We start from the raw sequence: 22,361 nt of genomic DNA, 5'->3' as shown, positions 1-22,361 counted from the left end.
GTCACCCTGTGGTCATATGTTGCTCCAAGAAGTATCCCATGCCCCTTGGAGCTCCAAGAGCTCCATACATCATACAAGACCCTCATCAGAGGGTTTCTAAACAACACCAAGTCGTTCTTAGAAAGTAAAAAAATTGACCTTTCCTAGGGGCTTTGTTAGAATGTCGACGACATGTTCATCTGTACCGATATGTTGGAGCCTTATTGATCCTCACTGCACCATATCTCGAATATAGTGGTACTTGATATCGATATGCTTGGAGTGATCGTGAAATAGAGGATTCTCTGACAAACGAATTCCACTCTGGTTGTCACATAGGATCACGGTGGTATCCAATGTAAATCCAAACAGCTCACTGAAGAACTTTCATAACCATATTGCCTCATAGGAGGCCATGCTAGCAGCAATATACTTTGCTTCGGCGGTGCTCAAAGCCACCGACTTCTGCTTCCTACTCATCCAGGATATCGAAGCCGAACCCAAGGAGAAACAACACCCGGAAGTGCTCTTACGGTCCACCACATTGCTAGCCCAATCAACATTAGTGTATCCAAGTAGTCTTACATCTCTGGCAGTGTATCTTAACCCATAAGTAATTGTGCCATGAAGATATATTAATAGATTCTTGGCACCAATCCAATGTATGTGGTGAGGTTCAACCATATGTTGACTTAATGTGTTGACTGCATGTTATAGACATTTTTGTGCCTTACAGCTTTGAGCATGAAATGTCCATAATCCAAGGGATCCAAAGTCCCTAAAAGTGTTGTTCCTGCCCCTAAAGGAACAAGGTCAACCAATGACAGCTTCTCCCAGAAGTTCTCCACCAAAAACCACTCAGAACTAGTCAAATCAGGATCAATTCAGATTCTCTACTAGCTGCCTGCATTGCAAAGCACCCTAGTACACTAGCTAGGTGCGTTGCAACGCACCTAGATGCACTACTAGGGTGCGCTGAGCGAGAAATGCCAAATGGCAGTGTCATTCCGCGAGGTGTACAGACACTGGAAGCTTCCAGAATCTTCCTCAATGACACTTGCCTCACTGAGTTCGACCAAGGATGAGTAAGAGGCTCTTAGCCTCCAAGTGGAAGAAAGAACTGATAGAGAGAAGCCACAAGTCAAAACATAAGCTGACTCATCCTCTCTGCTTACATCTATATATGGATCCCTCATCCCAGAGATCCAGAGGCTGGAATTTTGTACTTTGCAGAGAATTGCTGTTGGTTTTGAGATTGAGATTAGTGCATTGGGTGATTTATGCTTTTTTGGAGGTGAGGAAGGGATTCCTTTGCTGGGAGGTAGATGCTGGAGCGGGACTCACTTGGTTGTATCTCCTCTTGGACTTTCTTATTATATCAATAAAACTATTTGAGTTTCTTTTACATGCTTGTGTATCAATGATGTTTTGTTATATTTGCATGTTTAGCTTAAATCTAATCCTGAGCTATTTATGAATGTAAATCTATGTCTTTTGTGTAGTTTTCCTCTTCCGTGATCTTGCAGGAACTTGGTGAAGCTGGGCCAGTAAGGAAGCAGGCAGCGGGAAGCGAACAAAGAGGAGAGCGAGTGGATCAACAAACTAGCGAAAGGCACAGGTTAGTTACATCCTTCCTCTTCGTTTACATTTCATAAAGAAGAATACGAAAATAGTTTTCCTTGTTTGTTGCTAAGGCACTATCACACCTTAGAGTGGGATAGGGGTGTTCTGAATAGATACTTTTCCCAACAACAAATTGGCGACTCCACTGGGGAACGTATCTAGTTAGTTTATTTGTGTTTCTATTGTTGTTCTTCTCATAAACTTAGGAGTGGCGAATCGAACTGCATTTTCCATTTACAAATGCAAAGTAGAGATCTGCTACTCTAGTCCATTCACTGGGCCTGTTTATGATCTGAGCAGCTGATCCAAAAATGCTCTAACAATCCTTTGTGATAGCTCTTAGTCCTCCTTTAAATTATCCCTCTAATTGTACCTTGTTGATAGCTTTTATCCGGCCAAAAACCTTAGATCAAACTGCAAACCGTGTCCGAGAACCCGGAGAAAATTCTCGTTTATGCTTCAGCGCAGGCTCTGTGAAGAGGTTCTGCATTTCAACGCAGGTCCCGAGAGGGCTACCTGCGCTGCAATTCAGTTTCTCTGTGCAACAAGTGCGCTGATCAGCCTTTGCCCTGTGCAGCTGTGGTTCTTTGCTTCTTTTGTTCAGTTTTATCTCTGATTTTTGCAGCCTGTTATCAGTGAGTGTACCTATCTGAAAGCCCCTTTTCTTTGCCTTAATTCCACCTTAGTTGTATAAAAGAAACTGTACTTGTTTTTGTGTATTTGTTACGTCATTTACAGTTTCCCATTGCAAAAGTAAACTAGTCATACTGTCGCCCTTAGATCTAGACCTATCGTAAGTGTCGTTTTGATCTTAGGAGTAAGTTTGTTTGCTGTTGACAGTTGATTACGCTTTTACTTTTGTCTTTTGGTTTGAATTTGTGAATTTCTAGTGTCGAAACAAGTGTTTACTTCAAAATCATAAAGTGTCGTAATCTTCTCTACCTTTTTGATTTCGAAAAGAAGCTTGTTTGTGTTTTCACTTGAAATCGAATTCAAATTTGTACAACAACTTTCTTTTTAGGCATCAATATTAAGAAAGTGAAAAACAAATACATGCACAAGTGCATTTGCATTTTGACAGTTTGTATGGCTTGATTTAGGAAAAGTGCATTTACAGTGTGCTCTATGCTCTTTGAGAAAAGATTGTGTCTTTCTTTTCCCCTTGTAGCTAGGATTTTCATTGTTGAAAATAGATAAAAGCTTGCTTATCATCTTTAGACTGCATTTAGGAATTACATCTACATCTCGTGGTGATCCAAAAAGGAAAACTTCTAAGAAAGATCATACTAAAATAAATTGAATGAACTTAACAACGCATTGGAACTTAACGCACAACATAGAGGTCTAGGCTAGAGACGTGTTCCGGCGTCGTAAAGCCTGGTAACTGTTGTCCTCACTGTTGGTTGGGTGATTCCTCCACTGTGAGACGATAAGTGCCAGTACGGATTGTGCTCCCACAAATCGTCGAGTATATATTGGGAAACCCCTATAGGCATAAAACCTTTATCCATAGGAAGCCGTGTCGACCGCCCTACTGATCGCAATGCACTGAACACAGCATTCGGGAAGATTGACCGCCCGTACCCTAAAAAGTATTCTGCGGTTTTGCGATTGGTTTGGCACACCCTCTACCTAGAACTCCAGAGCAGTCCCTTTCATTCCTTTTCAGACTCCTTAATGGAAAAGGTCCATCTGAGCACTTGTCACTTCAGGCTCATTAAAAATTGAAGGAGACTAGAGTCATCTTTTGTTTTTTCTCGACTCTTTAAAATTGAAAAAAAAAGTTGTGTCCAAGCGTCGTTAAAATTTATTTTAAACGGAATATTCATACCCTTTTTCCTGCGTTGATCTTTAGGTTGAGAAAATGGAGCCTACCAACCAAGGAATTCCCCTTGGTGGAAATCCTAGTCCCTTCTCCTCTTGGGGAGATGTTGGTACGCCCCATATGGCCACATTGTCGCTTCCAGGACTGGCAATTGGCTTGCCAGTCTGGCTCTTCTCAACCAATGTCGTTCAGAACACCACTATTCCTGAACAGTCGAGTCAGCAGTTAGACGAGTCCAGAATTTCCCACCAAACTTCTACTTCCTCTAATTCTTCCTCTCTTCCTTCCTCTTCGCTTGACGGGACTGGTAGAGCTAAAAACCAAGTTCCTAAAGAGAAGAAAGAAAAGAAGAAGAAATAGAAAAAGAAGAAGGAACCAAAGGCAAATAAGGGAAAACAAGTGTCGTTTAAAGAAAATCCACACACAGCACTGACCAGGCCTAAATCGCCATGTGTCATTTGCAAGGGAGACCACTTTCACAGAGATTGTCCCTGCATCCCTCGGATACTAAGGGACTGGTGTCCCCATTTGCACAATCCGGTGTCGTCAACCTCTGATGGCCATGTTGAAAGCACACCGTCAACTAGCGGAAGTGAATTCCCAGGACAAAAAGGGAGGGCTAGACCTCCCTGTAGACTGTCGAAGGCGACCACGCCATCCACCGTTGTCCCTTCTTAGATGAAGCTAAAAGATTTTTGGATGATCGTCCGGTTTCACCGTTATGACTTCCTCCTGGATATAAAAAACTCTTGCCGAGTCCTTCGTTAGTTGAGAACCCAGCTGGCCCGCTCAAGTGGTCAGCTGAAGCGTCTATCATTGAGGATAAACCAACTGAATCCATACCAGACGAAAGTCAAAAGGTCGAGGCGGCAGTCGACCCGGTCTTGCCTTCAGAGGTTTTATCTTCGAATGATACAGTCACTGAAGAGGATAAGGATGACACCATCCAGATTCTTTTCATCAACACAGACTCCGACGAACATGGGGGCAATCCACCCATTCCTTTATTGCAGGAAGGAAGTTCATCAGAGTCATACCTGGCCGTCTACTCGGTCCTACCTCCAAGCAACCTAGTTGTATCCTTCGACTGGAACCAACTAGGCAGACCCCATTTGCCAGCAAGCATACCATTCTGAATTATCGTTCAAATATACAGAATGATCATGGCTGGCACCATTATAGATGAGGGGGCGTCTGTGAGTATCCTTTCCTCTATTGCTTGGAAAGCGCTTGGTTCGCCATCGCTTTTGCCTGAGATGAGAAATCTGACAGGCTTCGATAAAGGAACCAGTCGACCTTTAGGGATCCTCCCCAATGTGCCTATCACATTGAAAGGGAAGACCGTTCAAAGGAACGTGATGGTCGTTCAAGGACCTTTGGATTATAACCTACTCCTTGGACGAGACTATATTTATTGCATGGGAGCCATCATCTCCTCACTTTTTAGAGTAATGTGTTTTCCGCACGAAGGAAGAGTGGTCAAGCTCGTGGACCAGCTTTCATTTCCCGGATCACGCATCGCAAATAGTCATATACCATCCCTAAATGGTCTCTTCACGCAAGAAATGTCTCAACCCATGGTCCGTCCTCCCGATGAGCGCGAGTAATTCGGAGGGATATGACTGGAACCCAGGGGGCATGCGTCCTGGTCTGCTTCGGCAGGAAAAATTTGGGTATAAGGTAGGCTTCCGCGGGAGAATATGACTAGTCCGTACCCCGTTCGTGATTGGAAGAGGGGTTGTTCTAGAATAAGATTCTCTTTTCAAAGTTATGTGGGTCGGCGGGCGTCGTCACCCACCTTTGTTCATCTCGGTGGACATTGCCGAAGAAATGTTTTGTTTGCTGTGCGAATGAAACAATCTTTGGTAACCTAAAGAGGTAGGCCTCTCTCGGTAAAACAAATGTTTTGGCGGAAGTGAAGTAGGGGTAACCTTGAAATCGTACTTTATACCTGGGGGCATGTAAACCTTTTGGAGTGCAAGCAAGGGGCGGCTATTTATTTTTTAAATTTTTAGGACCTCTAACCCTTTAAACTCGTAGGATTAGTCGTTTCCGAACTTGCATAAAGAAAGGATTCCGGGGCAAAGCTTTGCAAGGTGCAAGCTCCATAAAAAATGGCATCTTCAATGAGACATTCTTATCATACGACTGGATTAATTGAGCAGTTTTAGCACATAGTTCATGCTCGTTAAAAAATAAACATAAGATCGAGCAAGTGTTTCAATCTGCGTTTAAGCTCGTTAAAAAATGAACTATCCTCCGGTAAATAACCACCATGAATGTAACATTATCAGCCATTAAATCCTTGGTCGTGTTTGCACCGTCACCTCCACTTTTCCATTGGCCGATCATTCGCCTCCATTTGATTGTTTACCCATTTTGAGGAACAACTGTGAAGAGTGATTTCACTAGCCATCCTTGTGACACTGCCGTGATTGGAAAATTCCAACCCTTACCTGGAATCAGCTGCTACCCGTTTTATCACTCGTTCCTCAAAAGACGAGTCTTCTTTAAGCTTTTTTCATCTGACTCGTAAAATATGAAAAGATTGCCAAGTTTTGGCCTTCCAGCTCATTAAAGCGACCGGAAGTGCTATCCCTCCTCTAGATTTTAATCTTTTTGGACCTGAGGGATTATTGCACAAAAAGATCGAGCGCTTGTTTGGTTCGGCTCGTTAAAACTATCGAAAATTCATCCATTCTGTATTGTTTTATACTTTTTCGGACTAAAGGGATTAGATGACGAAAAATGACTTCCGGAGTTATCTTTACGTACCTTTTCAGACTCCCTAAAAAGGAAAAGGACCGAGTTATCTTTGTCGTTAAAATCGTTAAAAACATTAATAGCGACAAACTTGTCTTTAGATGAGAACGAGTTTCACTATCGCTAGGCTCGTTAAAACATAGCGATGGGTTTGCCCAAAGGGCAAATTATAGAACAAGCATATGTTATCCTCCTCAAGCTTGACAAAAATAAAGAGGTACTGGTCAGCAATGACTAGGGAAAAATTGGGAAGAAACTCAAAGAACCTTTATTGGTAGCAAGTCGCTCTTGAACATGACACTTCCACTCCGTGCCCGAGTCGGGTTGGGTTGTTTCATTCACCGGTCACATCACCATGGTCTCGCCATACCATCCACCTTTGGGTAAATGCTACCAATCCATCATATAAGTGTCACCGATATGTTCAAGAGAAGTCATCCAGAGAAGTCACCCGTGTCCCATCCACTACCATACATTATACTTCATTCTTTCATGACCGCCACCCTGAACCATATATCATCAGATCGTTTTCACCTCCATCAAAATCATTTGCTCCGTTCCATGTCACTGATGTGGGATACATTAAGGCCCTCCTTTGATGGATCGCTTCTTGTCGACATCAGCTCATTATCCAAGAAGTTGATCTAGGAACACCCCTTCAGTACTTTGAAGCTTGCATGCCTCAATGGCAAGTTTCTCACTTCCGGCGACAGGTATACATCAATGACCTTCGACCGAAATATTTTTTGTGGTGTTCGACGCCAAGTCCTTTATTCACACCACGTGAATTGTACTGCAATACCTTGAGGGTCATTATCATTATCGGTGATTCCTCTCGCGCTTGTTAACAGTTTACATCATTGACTGGTAATCAAGCGATGTCTTTCCATGTTCGACTTCAAAAACATTTCTCACATGGATCGACTTGTACTTAGAGTGAAGATCGGACGAGATTGAAGACCCCAGATCTAGTTTCATCCATCCGGGCTGCGATATATATTCAGGAAAAATAAAGACATTGACATATACAACATTGCAGCACAGATAATCATCCTACCAAAAGGATGATGATTTCATCAGAATCATCAGTCTACCATCAGACGATTGTCTGTCCTATGTACAGAAAAATGAATTTATAAAGCTGAGCATGGGAATGCCCGCCTCAGCTAGATCAAGAAAACAGTATGAAAAATAATGTATTGTATTGTATCTTATTACAGGTCTCCTCCCAACATTGAAAGAACTTCGGATCCTCCTAATAAAGCATTTCACCCGATAAACGGTCTCATACTTTAGGGGGCAACTGTTATAAACATTTTTGTGCCTTACAGCTTTGAGCATGAAATGTCCATAATCCAAGGGATCCAAAGTCCCTAAAAGTGTTGTTCCTGCCCCTAAAGGAACAAGGTCAACCAATGACAGCTTCTCCCATAATTTCTCCACCAAAAACCACTTAGAACTAGTCAAATCAGGATCAATTCAGATGCTCTACTAGCTGCCTGCGTTGCAAAGCACCCCAATACACTAGCTAGGTGCATTGCAACGCACCTAAATGCACTACCAGGGTGCGCTGAGCGAGAAATGCCAAATGGCAGTGTCATTCCGTGAGGTGTACAGACACTGGAAGCTTCCAGAATCTTCCTCAATGACACTTGCCTCACTGAGTTCGACCAAGGATGAGTAAGAGGCTCTCAGCCTCCAAGTGGAAGCAAGAACTGACAGAGAGAAGCCACAAGTCAAAACATACGCTGACTCATCCTCTCTGCTTACATCTATATATGGATCCCTCATCCCAGAGATCCAGAGGCTGGAATTTTGTACTTTGCAGAGAATTGCTGTTGGTTTTGAGATTGAGATTAGTGCATTGGGTGATTTATGCTTTTTTGGAGGTGAGGAAGGGATTCCTTTGCTGGGAGGTAGATGTTGGAGCGGGACTCACTTGGTTGTATCTCCTCTTGGACTTTCTTATTATATCAATAAAACTATTTGAGTTTCTCCTACATGCTTGTGTATCAATGATGTTTTGTTATATTTGCATGTTTAGCTTAAATCTGATCCTGAGCTATTTATGAATGTAAATCTATGTCTTTTGTGTAGTTTTCCTCTTCCGTGATCTTGCAGGAACTTGGTGAAGCTGGGCCAGTAAGGAAGCAGGCAGCGGGAAGCAAACAAAGAGGAGAGCGAGTGGATCAACAAACTAGCGAAAGACACATGTTAGTTACATCCTTCCTCTTCGTTTACATTTCATAAAGAAGAATACGAAAATAGTTTTCCTTGTTTGTTGCTAAGGCACTATCACACCTTAGAGTGGGATAGGGGCATTTTGAATAGATACTTTTCCCAACAACACTGCAAAGCATATATCTGGACGGGAGTTCACTAAGGACATTAATGCTCCGAAGAGTTGCTGATACTCGGTGGCATTTTGTAAAACAGGTCCAACAACACTACCACTTAACTTTTTGAAGTCAAGCTCCATCGGGGTAGTTACGGGCTTGCAGTCCACCATACAGAATCTTTGCAGAATCTTCACCACATATTTTCCTTGAGATAGGAAAATTTCCCTTGGCTTCTGCCAGACTTCAAGTCCTAGGAAGTAGTGCATCAGTCCTAGGTCCTTCATTTCAAATTCAGAAACCAACTCCCTCTTACATTTGTGAAGGAGAGGGTTTGCACCTATTAGAAAGAGATCATCAACATACAACATCAGTATGAGAGCCTTGTCATCTTCAACCTTCAAGTAAAGGTTAGTATCAGCTTCAATCCTTGTGAATCCTAGCTTCATCAAGTAGCTATCGATCCTCTCATACCATGCTTGGGGTGCTTGCTTCAACCCATAGAGAGCCTTCTTCAACCTGCATACATGAGATTTTCGATCATAAATCTCAAATTCTTCGGGTTGCTCCACATAGAACTATTCTTTGATCGAACGATGTAAGAACACGGTCTTGAGATCCATCTGATGTAGGTTCCATCCTTGTGAAGCCGCAAGGGCTATGACCGAGCGGATGGTGGTATTTCTGGCAACAGGTGAAAATATCTCGTCATAGTCTATACCTTCCTTCTGGGAGAAGACACAAGTGACAAAATGAGCCTTGTACTTTTCCGTACTTCCATCTGCTGCATGATTTATCTTGTAAAGCCATTTAGAAGTGACAACTGTCTTGTCCTAGGGTCTGGGAACTACTTCCCAGATGTCATTCTTCATAATAGACTCATATTCTTTGATCATAGCATCCTTCCATTCTTGATGCTTGACAACATCTAAGAATGATGAAGGCTCATTTTGTATGATCATGCTCATGATGGTCAGGTATCCCTGATACCTGTGAGGTTTCTTACTTTCATGGAAGGTTCCTTAAGGTGCAGCGTATCCTTCAGCATCATCAAGTAGCCCCCTAATCCAAGAGGGCCTCTTCCTAGAAGTGGAAGGCTCAGGTGGATCAATAGGATCCATGGGTTCATCCACGTCAGGCATTGTTACATCATCTTTTTCTTTTGGTTCCTTAGTGTTAGCTTCTTGAGAGCTCCTTAAAGTAGGAAGATTGTTCACCTTACTGAGAGCCATATCTTTGTCAAAGGTGACATCATGACTAATCACGACTTCCCTTTGACTGACTACATAGATTCTATAGCCCTTAGTATATTCACCATAGCCCATGAATATTCCTTTCTTTCCAGACACACCCAATTTATTCCTTTTCTCTTTCGGCACATGAAAATATACATGGCTTGCAAAAATTTTAAAATGAGATATGTTAGGTTTCTTACTGGTGAACATTTCTTTAGGAGTCTTGGAACCCAATGCTTGATGAGGGCATCCGTTTTGTACATATACGGCGGTGTTTGCAGCGTCGGCCCATAGAAACTTCAGAAGTCTTTGATCATGGAGCATGGCACGGACAACTTCCACAATCGTACGGTTCTTCCTTTCCGCCACACCATTCTGTTCAGGAGTATATGGTGTAGTAGTCTTCCTCTTGATGCTAGCCTCAGATATTTCTGAGTTAACCAATTGTAATATATCAGAGGTCTTGCTTTGGCTTGAGGGGAATGGTCCCCTTTTGAGCTTTCCTTTGGCACATCCCAGACATACACCTTCTTTCTCTACTCGGAATTCGGGCATCCCTGTCACCATTTGTATTACATTGGGTAGAGCTTTATAATGAAGGTGGAAAACCTCCGATGCCAAAGTTCAGATTGAAGAGATGTGTCACAAGACATGACACCTAGTGGACTTCCACCGACCTGATATAGTGAATCAACACGAAACCCAAGAGTAAAGGAATATTTAACATTTTTTTTCCATACACGTACCTTGCCATTGCTGAAGGTCACCTTGTAGCCTTTGTCTTCCATTGTCGAGATGGACACCAGGTTCTTTTTGAGGTCAGGTACATATAATACATCCTGTAAGTGGATCGTATTACCTTGATTCAATTTAAGAGAGACATTGCCTACATCTTTCACGAGATATTTCATATTATCTCCAAGGACAATTTCCAGGTTAGTTTCTTTCTCTATCAGATTATGGAGAACTTCTTTATAACCAGTGAAGTGCCTTGAGGAACCACTATCAATAAGCCAATTTCCCAACGAGTCCGAAGGAGCAGAGGTAGATAGAGTAGCTGGTAGATAATATTCATCCTGTTTATTGTCAACAGTGTTAGATTCATAACTGGAATTTCTAGCCTTCTTTAATGGTTGTCCTCTTCCTTGATTTCCAACACTCCTTTTACCTCCGCTATTATATTTTCCATTCCTTTGATTGCCATGAGAGGGATTTTGATCATCGTCCTGGTGAGAGTTCCTTCTATCAGGGCATTCCCTTGCATAGTGACCTGCTTTATCGCAAATGTAACATCGTCCTTTTCTTCCACTCTTAGTTCCAGCCCTTCTTTTTGATTTAGTCCCGGAATTATTTCTTTTCTTAGAATGAGAAGAAAAGGTAGCAGGAGGACCTCTAGGCATGGGCATTTCTTGTTCTTCTATCCTTGTTTCTTCTTGAATGCATCTCGCCATTAATTCCTCGAAACCAAGAATTACGTTATTGTTGAGAAGAGTAGTCCTAAACACGTACCATTTGGATGGTAATCCTCCAAGGATTGAGAGTGGCATTTCCCTATCAGTAATAATTTCTCCAATAGATTGGAGACCGTTCTTGATCTCGGTGATTCTTAAGAAATATGCTTGCATGCTCTCATATTTGCCCTTCTTAATTTACTTCAGCTTATTTCTAAGAAACAAAACTTGATTTGCATCATTAAATTTAAATAAACTCACTAGTCTATCATAGATTTCCTTGGAGATGTTCAGGTTGGAGATGTAGGCCACCAAAGTGCTTGTCGATATAGTCCCGGATGATCTTCTTTGTTTTGACTTCACCAGTTTTCCATTTGTTCCTGGCAGCAACAGGTGCATTTGATGGAGGCTCAACAATATTGCCTCTCATATGGTCCAGAACTACTTGATCTTCCAAGGTTGGATCGAGAGACATATTCCATCCGTGATAGTCAGACTTCTCATGGAGCTTGTCTTTGGTAGGGAAGAGTTTTGAAGACCCCATAATTCTTTTTAGGATAGCCTTGCCAATATTCTCTTCGGTGATTTCTCTTGCTCTTGCTCGGGCTTTGTCTTCACCTCAGCTCTGATACCATGTTAAATTATGGTATGTTCTATGCTTAGAGTACTTTACTTATTTTTATTATTATTATCCATAGATTAGCAATCACATGTACATAAGTAAAGTGTAGATAGAACATTAAACAATCGACAGAAAACAAGCCAAGACAAGAGACACAAGATGTGGCAGCTAGCTAGGGACAAACCCTAATATGGGGAAACCCTTTGATCAAATCTTCTTTTATCTTCAATAATTCAGCAGAGGTAAATAGTACAAAAATATGATTTGCATTAGCAACAACAAACCCTAGATCAACCCTAAACTAGGGTAGACAATATCTTGAAAACCGACCGTCGGATTGCCTTGATTCCTTCACCAAAATGTACGGCCTTCTGAGGAGAGTAAATTCCACCTACAATGCAGTTCTGAGAGAGAGTCTGATGGCCAATGCTAGTCAAACTTCCGATCTACAGTTGCAGCCCAAATTCTGCGTCTTCCTTCCACACGTGTGAGAGAAGAGTGCCTTTCTGCGCAGTAGGAGAAGAGCCTCTTTTCTGCGCAGGAGAGAGAGAGAGGTGTGATGATATATGAGAGTGCAAATGAGGAAAATACCTCCTATATTTATATACAAATGTTGATGATGAATAGATGCATCTGTTGGGCTTCTGAGCCTACATGAGTTGCTGGTGGGTTTGATAATTATTCCATAATCAAAGTAAATTCATATCTCCATAAATACTTATCAGAATCAGATGATCTTTAGATCAATCCTACACCTCTCGACGAGAGGAATCTAATAAAAATATTATCAACCATGAATACGATGACCCACATGGAGTTTGGCCCTAGTTGCCAATTTTAACATTAGCTTTGTGCAGAAGTTATGAAATATATTTGTGAACTATGGCACTTCTTGGTCCCTTTCTTGGTGTTGTGTGGTCCATATTATGTACTTGTATTTGTAGCTTCCAAAAAGGTAATACTATTCCTTAACAACATCCCTAAAAGTATTCTAAGAGGGTGCCACTTAAAATATGGGGTATTCCTCCATGGTCCTTTTCTCAAAGTAAGTTTTCCACACGTCCTTCACACAGGGTGCGACCTTTAGGAGTGAAAAAGTAATATTTTATCTATCAGAGAAATTATGGAACAAAAAATATCCTTCTAGTAGATATAACCAGTGACCTAGAACATCTACATATATATGTCTTTCAAATATAGGAATATCAAAGTTAACTTATTATACCTTGAAGGGGGTGATTCCTTCAAAGTGATTGTGGGATGAAGATGCATCACCTGTTGATATTCACTGAAGCATTTAGGAAAAAAATATTTATCATCTCATTCCCTTTGTCATTCCAGGGCTTCTTCGAGCAATAATTTGATAAGATATCCTACTCCATTGTCTTTCTTTTCTTTTCCATGGGAGGACGTCGGGGTCGGTATGGACGATATTGTGAGAGTTCAAGTAGTTCAAGTCCCAACTCCTTATATCCCGACCTCTTTGGGGACATGCATAGAAAAGCAAAGAAATAGAAGACCATTATGAGACCGATCTAGATTTAATAAGGGAGCAAAATGAAATACATTTTTAAAATCATAATATAAATATACAGTGAAACCAAACTTTGATTACTAAATAGAAATACTGGAATTATTTACATGTTGAATGAAAGAAAACTAGCTCGAATAATGATAGCTTATCTCTGAGAAGAGATGTGATGGTTAAACACCATATAAATTATCTTACAATTAGGCTCAAAGGCATTTTTATAATGAATAAACAATAAGAAACCCTAAACATAGAAAACCATAACCCTAGGAGATCAAGTGCTAAAGGCTTATGGGCCTCGTTGGGGTAAGTTGTAACATCAACTTCCGGGGGTCATAACTTTGGCATACAATATCTATTTGACACACAAAATTTCCCATTAGTAAGGTCTATCAAATGGGATTTTTTTACTTAAAACATACATTAATTTATCATGTTGGCCTATTTCTCCAAAAAACGTTATTTAGGGCCTCAAAATGGCTATGGAAGTTCAAGATCTAAAACTGCCACAATTAAAAAAATGTCAAAATAAGAAAATTATGCTATGAGATAGTGGAATATGGTGGTGGCCACTAATACCCACTTTAATTAGTACCTCATTTAGGAAGCAATGGTCTCCATTGCATTGAGTGTATGCATTAGATGATGAAACGGTTGGCGAAATTGGTCCCTTATAAGCCACTTGATTGGTGTAGGAGTGGCTTGCTTTGATAATCTGATACAATTGGATACTCTATTGATGGGTGTTCTTAATAATAGTTTCCATAATCTAATCATTAATTTCCTATTTGATTCAATCTAGGTTGAGTTCTATTGGTGTTAGCCATTTTACAATTTTTGATGTGTCCAACAATGGTGGAAAGAATGGCTAAAGGTGGTCCACATTGAACACTGGGTGTAGGCCAAGGAATGGGGGGATACTTATCTCAAAAGAACTATCACCCATAGCCTTGGTGATGGTGTAATTTCAATAGTGGAGTGGCCAAAGCTTTTGATGGGACCCTGCAAGGTGTTCCTTTTGCAAATGCAACCAAACCTTGTCACCCACTTGGAACTTATGTGGCACCCGGTGCTGATTATGACATTGCTTATACTTAGTATTGGCCTTATGCAGGATATTATAAACTTGCTGGAAGATGTGATGAATTCATTTAATAAAATTTTTGGATTTTTCAAATTCAAATTGAACATGTGAAGATTCTGCCTATGTAATTGTGAGGGGCAATGCAACATCAATGGGACACAATGGTTGAAATCCTAGGCCCAATTGAATGGGGTTGTGTCCAGTTAAGCTATGGAGAGATCTATTGTAGCTGTGTTGGACATAGGGAAGAATATCACCTCATTTTAACTTATTCTTGGAGTTTTACATCCATAAAATGTGCACGATCATCTTGTTGATGACCTCTTTCTAGCCATCAGTTTTGGGGTGAAAGCTAGTCAACTTGGTGAGTTTGGTGTCCAACAATGACCAAAGGATCAATTAGAACGTGCTTAGGAACCTGCTACCTAATATGATATGATGGTCTATGGGATCCCACAATGTACCCACACCCATTCAAAGAACATATTAATAGTGGCTTCTACTGTGATACTCTCTTTGCAGGCAACAAATATGGCCATCTTAGAAAACATATCAAACAACACAAAGACATAGTCATTACCATGCTTGTTAGAAGGAAGGCCAGACATTTATTCCATATAGATGGATTCCAAAAGTAGGTTAGGATTATAAATAGGGGTGTACAAGCCATGCTTCTTAATGATTGGTTTGGAAATGGCACAAGCAATGCAACACTTGATATATTTGCATACACCTAGTCAAAGTTTTTGCGAATAAAAATAATTTTGTAGCACCACCACTATATTCTTCACACCAACATGCCTTGCTACCCAACTGTGATGTGCATCCCATATAATCTTGGCACACTCACTTTAAGGAACATAAAGGTGTCCTGAGTAGCACAACAATCCATCTTGAAGGTATTAGTTTGGAATTGGATTGCTAGTCATCAACTTCTTGTTAGTGGAAGCGAACTCCAAGTCAGTATCATATAACTACGACCATTCAGATGTATCATGTCTACAAGAGTTGAGAACTGTGTTCAATACCATACTAAGTGACTGATTGAGGTAGTATGCAATGTTATTGGTGCTACCCTTCTTGTATTTAATGTTTGAATGGAATTGTTGTAGATATGTGGACCGTTTTTGGTGGAAATAATTCTATAACTTCCCCTATGTCTACATAAATTGAAGAGGCTGGTGATCTATGTGGATGATCATTCCTAACCTAGAATATAATTTTTCCATTGCAAGTAGGCATATACAGTGGAATACATATCGTTATCATAGGTGGAGTATATTCAGACAATATCTAAGAGTGTCTCACTTGATATACCACTAAATTCCCTTGCCATGTGATGATTTCACCAATAACATAGTTGGAGGCATTTGTCTCAACCTCAAATCATTGTTGTAGGTCTGGTAGTCTAAGAACTAGTGCAGAGAAAAGACAATCTTTCAATTCAGTGAATGCCTATCAATTTTAGGTATGTTCTATGCTAGAGCAATTTATTTCAATTTCTTTTCCACATTAGCAATCACATCATCATAAAGTAAACTACAGATAGAACATAAATATAAATCGCAAAAGACAATCCAAGACAAGAGGACACAAGATGTGGCGCTAGCCAGGGACAAACCCCATAATGTGGGGAAACCCTTGATCAATTCTTCTTTTATGTTCTTCAAAGTTCAACAGAGAAAGTGAGAGAGATAGTACATTTATAATAGAAGTCAATCACGTTGACTTTTGATATCGGCATGAGATCAGTTGAAGACATATTGCTTCAACTGATTCTCTAAGGTGACTTGTTCACCTATCATAGTGCTGCATCTTGTCTATTTGTTGCACATTACCGTGTGACACCTTGCTATACTATCACATGTGTTGTACCTTGATGACTAAACTGCTCTCATCTTCATGCTGCTCATCATGCTGCATCTTCCATGGTCTTTTTCATCATTAGTCTACCCATGGTCATGATCTCATTCATCATTATGATGCCCATGCTCATATCATCATGCATCATTATGCTTCCCATGCTCATATCATCATGCTGCTTATTATGCTATGCATGATCTCATACATCATGCTGCCCATACTCATATCATCATGCATCATTATGTTGCCCATGCTCATATCATCATGCTGCTTATTACGCTGCCCATGATCTCATACATCATGCTTCCCATACTCATATCATCATGCATCATTATGTTGCCCATGCTCATATCATCATGTTGCTTATTATGCTGTTTTGATAGTTCCCAGTAGTTCCGGCTTTTCCGGCAGTTCCGACAGTTCCAACATTTCCGGCTTTTCTAGATTTTCTGGCTTTTTCGGATTTTCTGGCTTTTTCAGTATTTCTGGCTTTTTTGGCTTTTCCGGCAGTTCCGACTTTTTCGGCAGTTCCGGCTTTTCCGGTAGTTCTGGCAGTTCCGACTTTTCCAGCGATTCCAGCTTTTCTGGCTTTTCCAGCTTTTCCTTAGGATCTCTCCTCCTACCAAAACCCAAAGATAAGTAGAGAGAGGAAGAGATCCAAGAGTGTGTAGAAATGACTTGAAGTCCTCTTCTATTTATACTAAAACGTAGAGGTTGAATAAACATGACTGTTGGGCTTCTGAGCCTACATAAGTTGATGGCCAACTTAACAATTTGTCCATAACATAAATAAATTCATAACTTCATAAATACTTATCGGAATCGGATGATCTTTAGATCAATCCTACACCTATCAATGAGAGGGATCCAATAAAAATATCAACTGCCATAAATAATATGACCCACATGGAGTTTGGTCCTAGTTTCCAATTTTAATTCTCCCTCTCAACTAGGGAGAACTCCATCCCCTGATCCATATGTCCAACTGTACTATCTCTGCCATCAGTGCCCTGCACTACTCTACTCAACTCTTCTCAGCTCTGCCCAGCTCTGTTAAGATCTGCTAGCTCTGCTTTGCTCTACTGGCTCTGCTCTACTCAACTCAGCTCTACTGGCTCTGCTCTGCTCAACTTAGCTCTGCTGGCTCTGCTCTTCTCTACTTAGTTCTGCTGGCTCTACTCTGCTCAACTTAGCTCTACTGAACCATGAAGAAGAATAATTGATCGAGAATGTGTCATACCATTCTCCACTGACCCGAAGTTAGTCTGAGAGTGTGTACCACTGGTCCCAGACTAGTCCTCAACTGACCTGAAGTCAGTGTCATATTAGGTACAACTCCTACCACTAGTCCCATACCAGTACTCTATTGACTCGAAGTCAATCTCAGAGTATGTACCATTGGTCCCAGACCATTCCTCAACCGACCTGGAGTCAGTGTCATAGTATGTACAACTCCTACCACTGGTCCCAGACCAATACTCTACTGAATCGAAGTCAGTCTCAGAGTATGTACCATTGGTCCCATACCAGTCCTCAACAGACCCGAAGTCAGTGTCGTAGTGGGTACAACTCCTACCACTGGTCCCAGACCAGTATCATTGATCCCAGATCATTTAAGGTCATCTTAGCATAGGGAGTACTGTAGATACAACGATGCGTCCATCGGTACTACTATTGTCCCTATCCTCATTTCCCTGCTCATTGATCAGATGAGAGGTACTTCCCATGAGTCCCAGACTACATGGGTAGGATGCCTCGACAGGAGAAATTAATCAATCCTGTCCTCATAGGAGAACTAATCATCCCACTACACAATCACCATGGAGAACACATCATCCAGGCCTCACAGGAGAAATAATCATCCTGCTACACAATCGTCATGGAGAACACATCATCCAGACATCACAGGAGAACTAATCATCTTGCTACACAATCATCATGGAGAACACATCATCCAGACCTCACAGGAGAATTAATCATCCTGCTACACAATCGTCATGGAGAACACATCGTCCAGACCTCACAGGAGAATTAATCATCCTGCTACACAATCGTCATGGAGAACACATCATCCAAACCTCACAGGAGAATTAATCATCTTGCTACATAGGAGAGCGAATCATCCTGTCCCACAAGAGAACGAATCATCTTGTCCCACAAGAGAGCGAATCATCCTGTCCACAGGAGAGCGAATCATCCTGTCCCACAAGAGAGAAAATCATCTTGTCCCACAAGAGAGCGAATCATCTTGTCCACAGGAGAGCGAATCATCTTGTCCCAGTGCGCATCACCAGGGGAGGGTGAGTCACCCTGTGGTTGTATGTTGCTCCACTAAGAACCGCAAGCCCCTAGACCTCCTAGAGCTCAATGTATGCAACATGCATGACCCTTATACAAGGGTCTCTTGACGACTCCAAGTCGTTCGGGAAAATCAAAAATTTGATCTTTCCCCGGGGCTTTGACAAAGTGTAGCAACCTGTACATCATCTCAGTGCGATGGAGCCTCCTTGCTTATCGAATTACCATATCCTAGATAAGGCAGTATCTGATGTCTATCTACTGGAGTAGTCATTGAATACAGGATTCCTCAATAATCGAATCCCACCTCTGGTTGTCACAGAGAATCACATTGGTATTCATCATGTGTACTCACTTAAGAGTTTCCACAACCAGGCAACTTCATACGAGGTCATACTCGTAGTTATGTATCCGATCTCAGCGGTACTTATAACAACCGATTTCTTCTTCCTGCTCATCCATGATATCGAAGAAGAATCCAAAGAGAACCAGCACTGAGAAGTGCTCTAGTGATCCTCCACACTGCCTGCCTAGTCAACATTTGAATAATCATGCAGTTTTCATATTTCCGGCAGTGTATCTCAATCCATGAGAGATTGTGCCCTGAAGATATCTCAGAGGATTCTTGGCACCAATCCAGTGAGGCTCAACCAAATATGAGCTCACCATGCTAACTGCAAAACATATGTCTGGAGGCATTTCCGAAATCTGGTCCAACATCACTACCATATAACTTCTGAAAGTTAATATCCTCGAGGTAGTCACAGGCTTACAGTTTATCATTCCACATTCGGAATCCAACTCCCTCTTACTTCTGCAAATGAGAGGGTTTTCACCTGTCATAAATAGGTCATCCTTATGAGGTGCCAGTATTAGAGGTTTATCATCCACAACCTTCGGGTAATGGTTTGGATCGTTTTCACTCCTAGTGAATCTCAGCTTCATCAAACCACTATCATTCCTCTCATACTACGCCCAAGGTGTTTTGCTTCAAGCCATAGAGGGCTTTCTTCCACCTGTATACATGAGATTCCCGTTCATGAATCTCAAACTCCACGTGTTGTTTCAAACCCGTGGACCTGCCACATGAGGGGAATGGTCCCCTTGTAATATTTTCCTTCAGTACATCTCAGACATGTACCTTCATGCTCTTTTTGAGTTCAGGCATCCCGGTCACCATCTGACTCATAGACCTCTGGTGCTGAGTCAATGGACATGGTCCCCAGTGGACTTGATACAACCCTGAACTCTAGAACATCTTTGAAAAATCTATTTTCAAATACGAACCTTTCCATCGATGAGTGCCACCCTGAAACCTTAAACTTCCATTTCCAAGATGGACACCAGGTTCTTCTTGCAATCATGTACATAAAAGAGATTCTAGGGTTCCTTGCTTTCTTTGAAGAGTCAACTATTTCCTTGATGACCTGCATTACTTATCATTCCTCTGATCATTGAATATGTCTCTGGAATGATTCTTATCTTCATCAAGAGATGTGTCTTTGCTATTCGGACACTCCTTTGCATGATGGCCGAACTTATTGCAACCAAGGAATCTACTTTTGCTTCCACCCTTAGATCTAAACTTCCTAATGAAGTGATCTTCTGCTGTGCCATTCTGATAATATTCTCTGCTTCCAGTTCACCCTTAGCGAACTTAGAAAAGAGATGTGGAACTCATTGATCCTTTTGTCTTGTCCCCATTGTCTTTGGTGATTGCTCTTTCACTCCTGCTTGAGCATTGTCTTCACCTCAGCTCCGATTCCATGTTAATTTTAGGTATGTTCTATGCTAGAGCAATTTATTTCAATTGCTTTTCCACATTAGCAATCACACCAGCATAAAGTAAACTACAAATAGAACATAAATATAAATCGTAGAAGACAAGCCAAGACAAGAGGACACAAGATGTGGCGCTAGCTAGGGACAAACCCCACAATGTGGGGAAACCCTTGATCAATTCTTCTTTTATGTTCTTCAAAGTTCAGCAGAGAAAGTGAGAGGGATAGTACATTTACAATAGAAGTCAATCACTTTGACTTTTGATATCGGCATGAGATCAGTTGAAGAAATATTGCTTCAATTGATTCTCTAAGGTGTCTCGTTCACCTATCATAGTGCTACATCTCGTCTATTTGTTGCACATTACCTGTGACACCTTGCTTTACTGTCATATGTGTTGAAGCTTGATGATTGAGCTGCTCTCATCTTCATGCTGCATCTTCCATGGTCTTATTCATCATCAATCTGCCCATGCTCATTATGCTGCCCATGCTCATATCATCATGCTACTTATTATGCTGTTCATGATCTCATACATCATGCTGCCCATACTCATATCATCATGCATCATTATGCTACCCATGCTCATATCATCATGCTTCTTATTATGTTTCCCATGATCTCATACATCATGCCGCCCATACTCATATCATCATGCTTCCCATACTCATATCATCATGCTGCCCATACTCATATCATCATGCATCATTATGCTGCCCATGCTCATATCATCATGCTGCTTATTATGCTGTTTCGGTAGTTCCCGGTAGTTTCAGATTTTCCGACAGTTTCAACTTTTTTGGCTTTTCCAGATTTTCTGGATTTTTCGGATTTTCTGGCTTTTCCAGTATTTCCTACTTTTTTGGTGTTTCCGGCTTGTCCGGCAGTTTCGGATTTTCTGGTAGTTCCGACTTTTCCGGCAGTTCTGGTAGATCCAACTTTTCCTGCTTTTCCGGCAGTTCCAACTTTTCCTGCAGTTCCAGCGTTTTTGGCTCTTCCAGATATTCTGGCTTTTCCGGTAGTTCCGACAGTTCTGGCTTTTCCAGCTTTTCCGACTACTCTGGATTTTACGCTAGTTTCTGCTTTTATGGCTTTTCCAGCTTTTCCTTAGGATCTCTCCTCCTACTAAAACCCAAAGACAAGTAGAGAGAGGAAGAAATCCAAGTGTGTGTAGAAATGACTTGAAGTCCTCTTCTACTTATACTAAAATGTAGAGGTTGAATAGACATGACTGTTGGGCTTCTGAGCCTACATAAGTTGCTAGCCGACTTAACAATTTGTCCATAACATAAATAAATTCATAACTTCGTAAATACTTATCGGAATCGGATGATCTTTAGATCAATCCTACACCTCTCAATGAGAGGGATCCAATAAAAATATCGGCTGCCATAAATAATATGACCCACATGGATTTTGTCCCTAGTTTCCAATTTTAACAATGCCTTACGTTGTGACTTGGGCCAAAAAATATTTTCTTTTACTCCACCCTTGGTAACTTGGCTTAAAGGCCATATGATATGAGATAATCCCAACATGAATCTTTGATAAGAATTAGCAAGGCCTAAGAAGCTTCTAATGTTTGTTAGATTCATTGGGGTCGACCAATCCTGAATGACTTGGATCTTAGTTGGATCCTCATGCACAACTTTCTCATCAATAATGTAACCCATATATTAGACCTTCTCCATGTCAAATGATCATTTTTCCAAATTAGCACATAACTTGTGTTGTTGCAGAGTCCAAAGAACCTATTGAATATGTTGCAAGTGCTTTACCCACTTTTTGTTGAATATGAGGATATCATCCAAATATATAACCATGAATGAGTTGGTGAAAGGCCACAAGATGTCATCCATCAACCTCATGAAAGTTATAGGGGAATTTTTCAAACTGAAGAGCATAACCAACCACTCAAAAATACCCTCCTTCAAGACTCGAATGCAGTCTTCCACACGTCCGTGGGTTC

The sequence above is a fragment of the Pinus tabuliformis genome, chromosome 2_1, assembly GCF_031772625.1.
Source record: "Pinus tabuliformis cultivar Carrire ecotype Pingquan chromosome 2_1, CPIR1, whole genome shotgun sequence".
NCBI classification, from domain to species: domain Eukaryota; kingdom Viridiplantae; phylum Streptophyta; class Pinopsida; order Pinales; family Pinaceae; genus Pinus; species Pinus tabuliformis.
This window is presented reverse-complemented; position numbering follows the sequence as displayed.